Source organism: Amblyomma americanum, chromosome 6, assembly GCF_052857255.1.
Source record: "Amblyomma americanum isolate KBUSLIRL-KWMA chromosome 6, ASM5285725v1, whole genome shotgun sequence".
NCBI classification, from domain to species: domain Eukaryota; kingdom Metazoa; phylum Arthropoda; class Arachnida; order Ixodida; family Ixodidae; genus Amblyomma; species Amblyomma americanum.
This window is the reverse complement of record NC_135502.1, coordinates 68413183-68425635: the sequence shown is the minus strand read 5'-3', so window position 1 is coordinate 68425635 and position 12453 is coordinate 68413183. Positions and strand designations below refer to the sequence as shown.

General features: G+C 52.1%; 1 protein-coding gene across 1 annotated transcript in view; it reads right to left on the bottom strand.

Annotated features, from left to right (window-relative positions):
- Window positions 1-12453, bottom strand: part of LOC144093639 (hemicentin-2-like) — a 209258-nt gene that overhangs the window by 176505 nt on the left and 20300 nt on the right.

Genomic DNA, 12453 nt, shown 5'->3' with positions numbered 1-12453 from the left:
GGGAAGGGGAAACGTCAGGTCGTTGGCAAGAGCAGGTGAGTGCGTCGGAGGCAGAATTAATTATATCGATTGTTCTGCTTCTTGAACATTCCCGCCAGCCCTTCTTGAGAAGTCACAAGCGCGCACGACCAGGCCATGAACGCACGCGCGCACACACATACGCACACACTCTTCGCTCTCTCAAGGCTCCTCTTCTAATTTTCACCTTTTAGCGAAGGAGAAAGGGAAGGATATGATTTTTCAGCAGCGACACGTCACCGCCAAGTTATTAAGCACCTCCCTCGGGCGCCAGCGAGTCTCGATAATTATGTGCGCAGCCGCGTTTCTTTTCTTCTTTGCGTCACTCTGGATCGGCGGCGAAGGTGGCTATAAAGCGACGCGCGCGATCGCCGGGCACCGCCCCGTCCTAACGTCGACGACTTGCTTCCAGCGCCAGTTCGCCTCGTCCTAATCGCGCGCTCTTCGTATACGTCGAACCTCCCCTCCCCCCTTCGTCCCCTCAACCTTTGTGGGAGGTGTGGAATGGTGCTAAGGCGCCTTCGGTGCAGCCGCATATCTATCATACGCGAAGATGATGACAGAAGAGAGAAAAATGCCTCGCAGCGGTTTCCGAGAGACGCGCCCGCGAGTCGGCTCGCTGCAATGATGTGAGAAATTTTTTTGTTGTGCAGGCGCATGCAAAACGCTTGACGTTCAGGGCTGCGGTCTGACGCCTTCGTTCTCAATCTGGGACTGCGCGTTTTAAGCTATTTTTGATGCTCCCGCCTTTGTAAGCTCTCAGCCTTTTTCTGGCCGACCGTCGTGAGAAGCAAATCCGATCAATTTTTCACAGCTTAAAAGGGCGGAGGAGTCTCTCCTTCGGGCTTGTACTGCTTTCTCAATTCTTGCACCTTTAGACATTGACGTCTTCACGTATATCTCCCATACGTAAGATGGGTCCGGTACGGGGGCCGACATTGTTCCCCCTCGTGGGATTAATTGTTGTCTGGTGTACAGTACTGTTTGACACGTATGTAACGGTGTACCCGTTGGGTGCAATAGATAAGGTGCCTAGTTAATTTACCAAAGTAGAACTGTAACAACGCCTGCAGACCAAGGATATGTTATCATACGAGATACGCAAATGCCCACCGACCTCGTGTTTCAAAAACGGGAGCATTTATTTACTCAATACCTGGTGTGCCACAGTTCTTTGATCACAGCAGTCGCGTAACACTGAATCAAAATTTGGCCACGATCTTGAGGTAGTTTTTGGAGGTTAATGGCCGTTGGCACCTCTGGTGAACTGGTCAGTCAGCTACTGGAGGCACCTGGTACGCTCTCCTTATTCACCATGTCTTGAGTAGTTCGTCCGGATTCCAAAACAGGTGCGGAGTGACAGTCAGTTATTTCTTTGCTGTCAGAGAGTCAGGCCTTGACACTTGCATTCTGAAAGAAGTAGGGAAATTCGCAGAAAAACAAAAAAAGAAACAAGAAATTTGGAGCTTAATTCGTACAGTTGGAACCTCGCCTCAACGTGCGCATCACGCGATGGCCTCCGAATTTCCGAAATGGAGCTGGCAATAGAATGAACCGGTGTTTCCGAGCTTTTGCGGTCGAAAAAGGGAAGTGTTGACGTCGCTGTAAGATGATAGCTGCAAAGATGACGCCGACCTCAAGTAATGTGCAGTCACCGCAGAGGACAAAATCTACTCGATGTTTAACACTTTTTCCACAGAACATTATGTTCTAGCAAGATGGCGGCACGTGGCTTTATGTTCCCGCTAACAAATATGAATTGTGGACTCGTTCTACGCAACACAACGCCTCTAAACAATAAGTGGCAGTGACTCGTGCTTCAAGAAGGCCACCGATAACCTCACGAACATCATCACAGCTTCGACGTCTCGCGCAATAAACTAAAACGAGCGAATACAATGGCAACAATAACCAAGAATAAAGGCGTGAGCGAAGGAGAGAAAGGAAGTAAAAAAGATTCTTGGTGCGGTAAGCTTCACACTAGGTTAGAGGTCTTGGAGAAGGCCCGGGGATGAGATCGGGAAACCCAAAGGACTTGGCGGCAGGGGAAATATCACGCCTGATAATCTGTATAGCGCCCCAGGAAAACGGCGAACCTATTAAAAGGGCCACCGCGAAGGGTATAGCGCGGAGCCGCGAAGCCTCTGCACCCCCCCCCCCCCCCCCCCCTGTTATCCTTTTCCTAGCAGCCATATCCGAGTGTGCAGGAAGACCAGAAATAAAATCCTCGAGATAGGGGAACAGAGAGAGATATACGGTCGCGCGGTATATAGGAAAAGGAAGAGGTGTTAAGGAGAGAAAATTAAATGTTGGGCCGAGAGCGAGAACAGTGAAGGGTATAATATATATACGGCTGTGTACGTGAAATACGCGGGAGCTAAGACATTTCCTATCTTTCGCCGAACTAGAAAGTGGGATCACGGCAACGAGTTAATGAACCATCTAGACTGACCAGAAACTAAGTCCGCAGTTATGCAACATTATCGGAGGGCTTCTTTTAGGACACATGGCTCGCATCGATTCCGCTCTCTCTCTCTCTCTCTTTAATTTTTCCATTTACTTCTCACCTCATTATTCATTTAAATTGTTAATGCTTCGGAGCGGGGTTAGTTCGATTCGTTTTGCGGCCTCGGCAAAGACGACGTGGACGACGAAAACGAACGGTGAGACGGCATGGCGTTCCCAAAAAAAGAAAGAGATAAGAATAAGGAGAAGCCGTCAGTGTAGAAAGGACGGAGCCGGAAAAAGTGTTTGGGTTGTTTGAAAAGAAATTGAACGGAGCCGCGGCCGCCGCCCCTCTAATGACCCCAAATTGGTGCGACGCGGAGGGAGACACGTTCTATGGCTCCATCCGTGCCGCTCGACGCTGCAGCAGGGGAACGCGAGCAACCGAAAAATATGCGCCCACGAACTTGCATTTCTAGTGACAAAGTGGAGGACGCCCACCTTTCCTTCCTTGTTTCCGTACCTCCGCTCTGCTTCTACGATGTGCGGCGGTGGGCGCGTTTTCTGGCATTGCACTCGAGCACAGTGGAAAAGCCCTCGTTTGCTTTTCTCCTTAGCGCCGAACCTTACACTGGCTTCGGGGCACCACGCATGTGCGTGCACGTGCCTGCGTGCGTGCGTGCAGGCGAGCGTGAACGTGTTTGTTTTGCGAGCAAGCGTGCTCTCAGAGGCTGTATTGCGACCAGCTGTCTTGTTAATGCCTCCCACTGCGCGGCCCGCAACCGTATATGGAGAGCTGCGAAGCACGCTCTGGGGTCGCGGATAAAGTAATGGTTCGCGGAGTTTCGGAAAGTTGGGGGGATTCCGCGCGCAGGAAACAGCTCCAAACGAGCGTTTATCACTTCCGTTTTGTTGTTCGCGCTTTCGCGCGCAAGCAAGGCGAGCGTGAACGGGTAAAAACCTGGCTGGGATTTTGTGCTGGAAGATAGGAGCCCCCCCCCCCCCCCTTTTTTTTTAATTGAGGGAGAGGAAGCAGTCGAGATGCAGTCCGTAGCATGGCACAAATTTCTCTCCCCTTGCGATTTCGCGTTTATTATACATTCGGTTCTCCAGGAAGGCGTTTCAGATCGTCGTAATGAGAAGAATCATTGGTATCAGTACGCATTCTTTGCCTTTATGCGGCATTGTAGCGAAATATTCGGCGCTTCTTTGGCGGCTGTTATTAATGTGCACACGACAGAAACAGTCACTTGCGAGTAAAGGTATTTAATTATGATAAACTCCCTAAACTGCACTTGTTCCTCGTGGGTTCTCCAGCACTCGTTCCCACAAGTACGAGCTCTAGCTACAGCCGTGCGCGCAGTTGCTTCATAGCGAGAACTTTGGGATAGTTGAGAGAATGCTGGTTCAGACGAAGGATTAACGAGAAGTGCTCTTCGTGCTTTGCGGACTGTTGCGCTAGCAGCCCGTTGTGCAATAAGACCAGAGCTGAACTTTTCGCAAATATTTTAAATATGCATCGCTTTGCAACACTCGTTGGATAATGTCTTTCCTTATTCTTTAGGTTGCCTAAGTTGCGCTGTATGTGTTCATCGGTCCGCATACATTTTTTTTTGCAAAGAGTGCGATGTATGGTGTTGCGTTGCTATGTAGCTTGAATGCGCTGAGTGGTTTCTAGGCTGAAACGAGACAACGACTGTGCGTAGCGCAGCTATCAAGCGATATTTTATTCGACAAGACTGGAAATGGTGGCGTCACTGAGCACGTGAGCATGTCTGGTGAGCATGCCATGTGACCAGGCATTACCGCTATCGAAGAGAGAGATTTTAATGACTACCGGAGAGGCGTGCTGACACAGCCTACACGTGTGTCGGCGACGAAGAACGCCTCCATGATCCCCCTGCCTCGGGGCATCCAAGCTGCACAGCAAGGTTTGAGGCAGTTTCCTGCGAAGTTGGCCGCGCGCCACGGGAAATTCGTGGCGCCCTTGAGTTGATACTTTTTATCCGTATCACGTTTCCGAATTTAAGCAATAATTCAGGAATTCTTCTTGTAGCCCCCGTCGATGTAAAACCAGCATAGCTACACGCCTACAATAACCTGCAAACGCAAACGACTATGAGCACAGAAAAGAGGTGACGTAGCAGGGCATACAGCCTCCTTGATTACTTCTTAGTACGGCAACACTGTATGTCACGTCACGAAAAAGAAATATGTGTCGTCGGTCATGAAATTCGTCCACTGGCTAGAGAGAAGTGACGTCACCAGATCTAAAGTGGCATCACTTCCGGTAAAGGCATCGACAGTGTCTAATGCTAGCGTATTGCCAAATGATAACGTAGACAGCTGTTCCTGTGAATTTTTTTTCTTCTTACGATTTCTATTTGTGCCGTTCCCGTTATCAGGCCTCGCGATTTGTAGAACAAAATATAACCGGATGCCGCCGCGTGAAGCCCATTTTCAAGCTTCACAGCAGTCAGCGCACCAGCCTCCTTCTTCAGCCACGAACGAGAAGAGAATCCACGCGGCCGTCACCGGTTCTGTTTTTTTTTTTTCTTGCACCGGACGGGCTACGGAACGTTTTCCGAGAGTTAAAACCCCGCGTGCGCGAGCCACTTTGTAAAGTCGACGCAAATATATACACGCGGAAGAGGAGGATGGAGCGCAGACTTGCGCCGCGCCGTGCAAGAGGGCCCCAGACGCAGGTTCCAGGCCGAGCCACGAGCGACACCGACGAGACGACGACGGATGAGGAGGAAGGGCTCCCGGCGGCGTCGGCTGGAGGAGAGGACAGTGCGGGGCAGGAATAGCCCGGTCCCCAGCACGGCGGAAGGTGCCTGGAGAAGCTTCGGTCGCCGCCAGACAGACAGACGGGCCGCCAGAGAGAGAGAGAGAGACAAAAGAGTTAAAAGCAAACATCCCACTCGCACCACGCCTCGTCACCGCTGAGGCACGGTTTCGGAAAGGAAGAGAAGAACAGTAAGAAGAACTAAAAAGAGAACGAAAAGAACGTGTCAAGCGCTGCCACGGCGTGAGACGCCGAAATAGCAGAGACCCAGTTTTTTCTCTCCGGCGAGTCGTCGCGTCGGGCAGGCCCCAGGCGGCTGTGTCGCGTTGCGGCGGCCGCCAACGCCGACCACGCCGGAGGAGAAGCTATATACCACCGCGCTCCACGCACGTCGCTGAAGCTCTTGGCGCGCGTGTGGTTTGCTGCCACCAGGCCGTGGGGGAAATTCCGGGTGTTTCGGAGCTTTGGCTCGGCTCGGCTTGGCTGCCTGACGCTCCCTGCCTTGCCGGAGAATATGGCTAACGAATGTTTTCCCAGCGGCTCGCCGTGGGCAACTTGCCGCGCCTCCTCTGCATGCTCCGTATACTCCGTGCACCGGGTCGCCGTCGCAACAGCGGCCACTTGTTTGGCTTCTCTCGGCGGCACCACCCGCGGGGCACGCGGCACTCGCACGCACGCACACACAGCCCCCCCCCCCCTCTCTCTCTCTCTCTTTTACGCTCGTGCATTGCTCGGGTGAGCCGTAAATCCACAACGGTGGAAGAAGAAGAGGAAGTCAGCGCCAGCTATTGGCGCGCGCGCGCGCGCTTGTTTGTTGCCCGCAGTTTGCTGCGCTGCATCGCGAAGGAAACAGCGGAGGCTGAAGAGAGAAAAGAAGAGTGTTGGGGTTGGCAGGAGGAGACCGTACACACGACTTGATGATGGGGCTCCGTGCGCGCTAGGAGCGGATGTTGTTCAAAGGAAGGTGAGAGCCTGGCGTATATGCCCGTCGCGAGACGGCTTCACCTCTCTTTGACTTTCGCGGCTGTCGAGTTGGGGAAACAAGCCGACGGTTTCATACGCGCACGAGCTCGCGCGTTTTCCTCGGAAAAAGCGTGAAACAAACAGAAAAAAAAGACGGAAAAGGCGCTGAGCTCGCTGTTCCTGAGAGAAGGCTTTTATGAAGGAAGTTGTTGAAAACGTGCGCTTTCGAAGCGCACATAAAGCGTGCGCAGAGCTGCGCGGTTCTGTAGCTTGATGCGTGCGTTGCTGCTTCAGCCGGAAGGTATCTTAGAGCGAGAGCACCGTGGACTTTCTACGACCGGCAAAGATGCGCGTCAGGACCAACATTCACTACAGTCGTGTCGAAAGAAAAAAACAACCTTTGTCCGTAAATTTCCGAGACTGAGTCAATAAAAAAGAATGCGTTTAACATTGAAATCATTTGTGCAACACCGCTACGAAATAGTCTCCATTCCAGTCTATACACAGCTTCCAACGCTTCTTGCAGTCTTGGAAACAGTCGGGAAACGCTTCTTTTGGCAGGGCTGCCAGCTCCTTTGTCGTGGCGTCTTGAATGGCCTCCATGCTCCCCATCCAGCGACCTTTTAGGGCTCTCTTCACACGAGGAAACAGGAAAAAATCGCATGGGGAGAGGTCAGGCGAGTATGGCGGATGGGGAAGTGCAGTAATGCTGTGCTTGGCGAGAAATTTTGTCACGCTGAGAGCAGTGTGCGGCCTTGCGTTATCGTGGAGAAGGCGCCATTGTCCAGATGCCCATAAGTCAGGGCGACGGCGTCGCAGTGCATCATGCATGTGTCGGAGCACGCGGATATAAAACTCCTGATTTACCGTCTGCCCTTGTAGGATGAACTCGTGGTGTATGACACCTCTGGCATCGAAAAAAACTATCAGCATCGTCTTTCTTTCGGTCTTCTGTCGCCGCACGTTTCTCGACGCCGGAGAGCTTGTGGACCGCCATTCGGCGCTCCGCCCCTTTGTTTGAGGATCGTATTGAAAACACCATGTTTCGTCTTCAGAAATGATGCTCTCCACGAATGCAGCATCCTTCTCTGCCTCGGAGAGCAAATCAGCGCTCACTGATGCCCGCGTGTCCTTCTGGTCCTGTGTGAGGGAGTGCGGCACACGTCTGGCATTCAGCTTTCGTTTCCTCAAGTTTTCATGCAAAATATTTTGGCATATTGTCTAATGTCGAGAGCACCTGATAGCATGCGCACTGTAATGGTGCGGTCTTGCTGTACGATTTCCCTGATCCGAGCCACGTTGCTTTCATTCCGTGAGGTTGAAGGGCGCCCCTGCCTTGTGCCGTCTTCAACCGACGTTCTCCCCGAAACGAACCTCTTGTGGCACTCGAAAACTCGTGCCCGCGATAATGTATCCTTGTCGTAAGCGTCACGAAGGAGCTCATACGTCTATGCGGCTGTCTTGCCAAGCTTCACACATAATTTTATGTTTACACGCTCTTCGAGATGGACGCCATCTCTCCACATTCACTCAAAGTAGAATGCGCAGATGACTAGTGACAATGTATTTTACTACATGTAGTGCTTCTAGCGGCTGCGGCAGCAATTAACATAAATAAATCAGGTTAGCCCGAAAAGATGGCGCTACACATACGCACCAACATTTGTTTTGTGGATTCATTTCTAGAAAAAAAAATTAATCAGTCTCGAAACTTTACGGACAAAGGTTGTATATAGACTCCAGTGAAAAGGCCTGTAAGGCGCCAACTCTCAAGGTTATTTACTGTGAAGAAAGACACTGCTTTATGTGCTGAATGAAAACCCAAGAACACCGTGTGATGTACAGAGTCCATCACACTTGTCTAGAGCGCTCAGGCAGTGCATATGTGCTGCGCAGCAAACGAAGTGAAATCTTTTCTCAACTGCTTTGCTAGCGGTATGGCGCTGGTGCCCGTGCGGTTCACGTGTCATTCGGCTGCGCTCCAGCGCAAGCATTACTACTGAAAGTCAATGCCTCCTTAGAATTTCGATTTATTTCCCCCGGACGGCATCTCTGGAGCGCTCTAGACAAGTGTGATCGACTGTCTACTGTGCACGTGACTTCGGTTCATTCATGCGGTAAATGGTTGTTCACTATCTTCTATCTTGTCTTCTTCACTGTCTTCTCTCGTCGTGTTATTAGGGAGTGACATTAGTAAAAATAAATACACACTAACTCCCCCAGCTTACTCTTATGAGGCAGAAAGAGCAACGAATGAATTGAGGTTACCGAGCCCGAAATGTTGGCGTACCCGACAACAGGCATTAGAAAGTTCAATACACCCGCCTAAACCACAACCGTTGGCCACTAAAAAATAAAACCAAACACTTTCCCGTGTCCAGTGGCTGCATCGTCGAGGGACGAACCAGCTCGATCGGCAATTAGGCGTTCTTCAGTGCATCAGTACGCTTTTGCAGCCCGATGAAGTGAACCCTCCACACATGAAGCGCGTCCTCGCGCAACCCAATTTCGAAACCATGCTCCCCGCGACCCGGGCTCTCTTCGGACGTGTCCCTATCCTCACAAGCGCAGCCAGGCGGAAAACGAACGTTGTGGGCCCAGAGGGCTTTCGGCCGATAAGCGCCCTCGTGCTTTCCATGCCTCGATTCGTTCTGCCGAAGCACTGTCCTTGTCTGTCCCTCTCCAACTCTCAGCATCGTTGCTTCCTCTACACGCTTCATTTCAGTTGTTTTCATTATTATTTTGAGCTGCAGTTACTACTCCGGAGCGCTCTTCCTGCCTCTCCAGTTCCCCTTCGTGTTCGCGGTGGCCGCAAGCACGTGTGCTCTCCGCCGAGTGTCGGAGCGTTTTCGCTTCCACGCAGGGGCATGCATAATGAAGTGGGCAAATCAGCCAGGACGCATAAATTATTAACTGTCCTCGCGGGCACGTGCTATCGGTCCACACTGCCAAGCGACAAGTGCGACGCGAGCGGTTGCGTAGAGAAAACAAAAATGAACGAAAAAAAAAACTCCCAGCAGGCACTCATCTTCCTGTCTCACTTCCGGCTCACCTTCCCGATTTCCCCCGCACTCCCGCGTTGCCCTTTTGTTTTCACTCCTCCTTTCTTTCGATCCAATTCGGCGGCCTACGTGTAACGCGTTTTCGCAGAACGACGCTCGAAGCTATGACGGTGCGCAGCTTCTATGCAGTATGGATGGACGTGACTGGTGCGAGCGCTGCAACACAGCGATGGCCTTGAGTGCATCTGTTTGGGAGGCGGGATAGCCGCACCTACCCCGCCGCGGTGGCTCAGTGGTTAGGGCGCTCGACTACTGATCCGGAGTTCCCGGGTTCGAACCCGACCGCGGCGGCTGCGTTTTTATGAGGAAAAACGCTAAGGCGCCCGTGTGCTGTGCGATGTCAGTGCACGTTACAGATCCCCGGGTGGTCGAAATTATCCGGAGCCCTCCACTACGGCACCTCTCTCTTCCTTTCTTCTTTCACTCCCTCCTTTATCCCTTCCCTTACGGCGCGGTTCAGGTGTCCAACGATATATGAGACAGATACTGCGCCATTTCCTTTCCCCCAAAACCAATTATTCCTTATTCTTATTAGCAGCACCTACGATCTACGTGCATGATTTGTCTCTATAGATGTCGCTCTGCGACGAAAATGTAAAGATCGAGAGCACGCGAAGAGCTCAGAAAAAGAGGAAAAAAAAGAAGCGATATGCAAATGGGGCTCGTGTCGCATTCAGCCTTCTTACCTAACTTTCGCAGGCACGACATTTGCGTAACGTGAGTGCAAGGCCGTCGGTCGCTGATGAGGAGTGCTTTAGGCGGTCATTGACACAAACTGAGAAGTTGACACCCGCAGACTCCTCCGTGCGTCCCACCGTGGCCACTGACTCTGGCTGCAATGTTTAATGCACGAGGATGAGGAGCCTGGCAGCGAGACGCTCGCCTTTCACTTACTCTTTTTGTTTCGGCACACGTGACCTTGAGTCGGGTGCTCCGGGGAGACTTTATTACGCCTTTTTTTTTCTTTTCATATAAGAAGGGTCGAGCACCGTGCACCTGACACTTGGGAAAAGTCGCCACTCGTCTGGAGCAATCCCTAAGAGAGCGCTTGCGCGAGAGGCCGGACCGCAGCCAATACCCTTGCCTGTTCTTGCATTGGCGTTTTTACGTGCTTTATTTTCGCCGTATCACATCTGCCCGCAATATTCTTGATTCTGGCTGCAGTAACAGGCGTGACAGTGAGCGAGACTTCTTAAAAATTCTTCCGTACAGGTTAATGTTGCCGAAAAAGATGCGAAACGGAGCACGTACCTTAAATCTAGAGAATAAACAAATTGACTACGGAATTTCGCTCGCTGCCGATACTCCTGCGCTGGCCCAGTGTGTACGAGAATGAACAACAAACAGTAAACTCTCTTTCGTAGAAGCCACCAAGAAATAACGGCGATGACGACGAGGGCGCGGACAAACCACGGAGGCAGCATCCAAATCATCGCGCTCGGTCTCTTCGCCCGCAAACAAACCAAGAAAGCTGTATAGGTAGTCACGGCACGCGTTTAGGTAGAGGTTCCGGAATAACGCTTTCATCCACTCCCCTCTCCCTTTCTCCCCCGCCCGTATACACACGCGTGGCGAACAAAACGGCGCAAATATGCAGCCCGCAGGGGCCTATATGGCTCGCGGGCGAAAGGCGGATAACTCGGCCGGCGCACGTGCTCGCTCCGCTGCAAGAGGAGTAGGCGAAGAAGCAAGCGAGCGCATCGGCGTCGTGTCTAACCCCCCCCCCCCCCCCCCCCCCCCCCCACCTGACGCGCAAACGCGTGCGCGTATAACTGCAGCGCGCGCGACGCCGGCGGGAACGTGCCGCCGCACGGCCCATTTAGTCCCGAGCAAGGCGTGATGAGGCCTCCTCGTTTGCCCGGGCACTTGCCGTAAATGAAGCTGGGACAAATCAACGGCGCCAGTGACGGCGGCAGCAAACAGGCTGCGCTACCCCCCCCCCCCTCCCCCGCCCCCCTTCCCCGCACCTTTACAGTAGTCGGAACTGTCTCTTATTTGCGTGCGCCGCTTTGTTTTTGCCTCCTGTTGTTGTTAGTTGTGAGCGCCGCTAGCAGACGGTCTGAGCCGTTCTTCTCCCCAATCTCGCCTGTAAGTGCTGCTCTGCAGGATCGTCCCGGGGTGCAAAATGCTTGCACCGCCAGGATCTTGTTGCTGCTGCTGCCTACGCTGCCACGCTGCTGCTGCTGCTGCCTCGCGTAATGCTGTGCGCACAGGCGTTTCTCGACGTCTACGCATTCCTTTAATTGCGTGTTTTTAGGCTCTACATGAGTACACTCGTTAGGAAGACGCCTGCCGCGGAAAACGCGTTCTCTTGGTAGTTTCTGGTTTTACTTTCTTTATCGCTCTACAGGAAATTACGAGACGGGCTTGTTCGGAACTACCAGCGCTGGTAAAACTGTCCAGATGTCAGCAATGTCTCCTGAAGTAATGGTCTTTTCGGTGGTCATTCAATGTTATCGAGTGGCTTCGCTTTTACGTGCTGTCAATGGAACAGCGTCCCTTTTTCTTATGTAGCTGCTGCGGTGGCTCTGTAGTTGTGGCGCTCGGCTGCTGACCTTAACGACGCGGTTTGATCCCGGCCGCGGCGGTGCATTTCGATGGAGGCGAAATGCTATAAGCCTAGTGTACTGTGAAGTGTCAGTGCATGTCAAAGAACCCCAGGTTATCGCAATAACCCGGAGCCCTCCACTAAGGCGTTGCTCATAGCTTGCGTCACTTTGGGGCACTAAACTCCACAAAACCCCACAAAACCGTAAACAACCACCAACAGCGCGCCAGGAACGAGGACAAGAGACAAGCATCACGCTATGTCGTGCTTCCTTGTGTTTGTGCCCTCGTTCCTTTGGGGCTGTCACGCTATGGCTAGTACAGCCAGTACCAATTCGCCCTGTCATTAGTTTCACAGAAGTTGACGCCAACATGAAATTGTCGCTGACAAAAATAAAATAAAAAAAGCTCGACTTCACCCTTTAACACTTCTGTCAACTTATCTTTATTGCTCGGCAGGTACATACTATTTAATTCGCGTGGAACAGCGGCTTAAATAACGTTCCAATGGATGACTTGAGCTTACGCTATATCTTCTCTATAGCAATCGTCATTAGCGAGTGCATGGGCTTCTGCTAATCACAGACTGAACGAACGTGCCAATAACCTTGTCAGTTCTGCCCTTGAAAC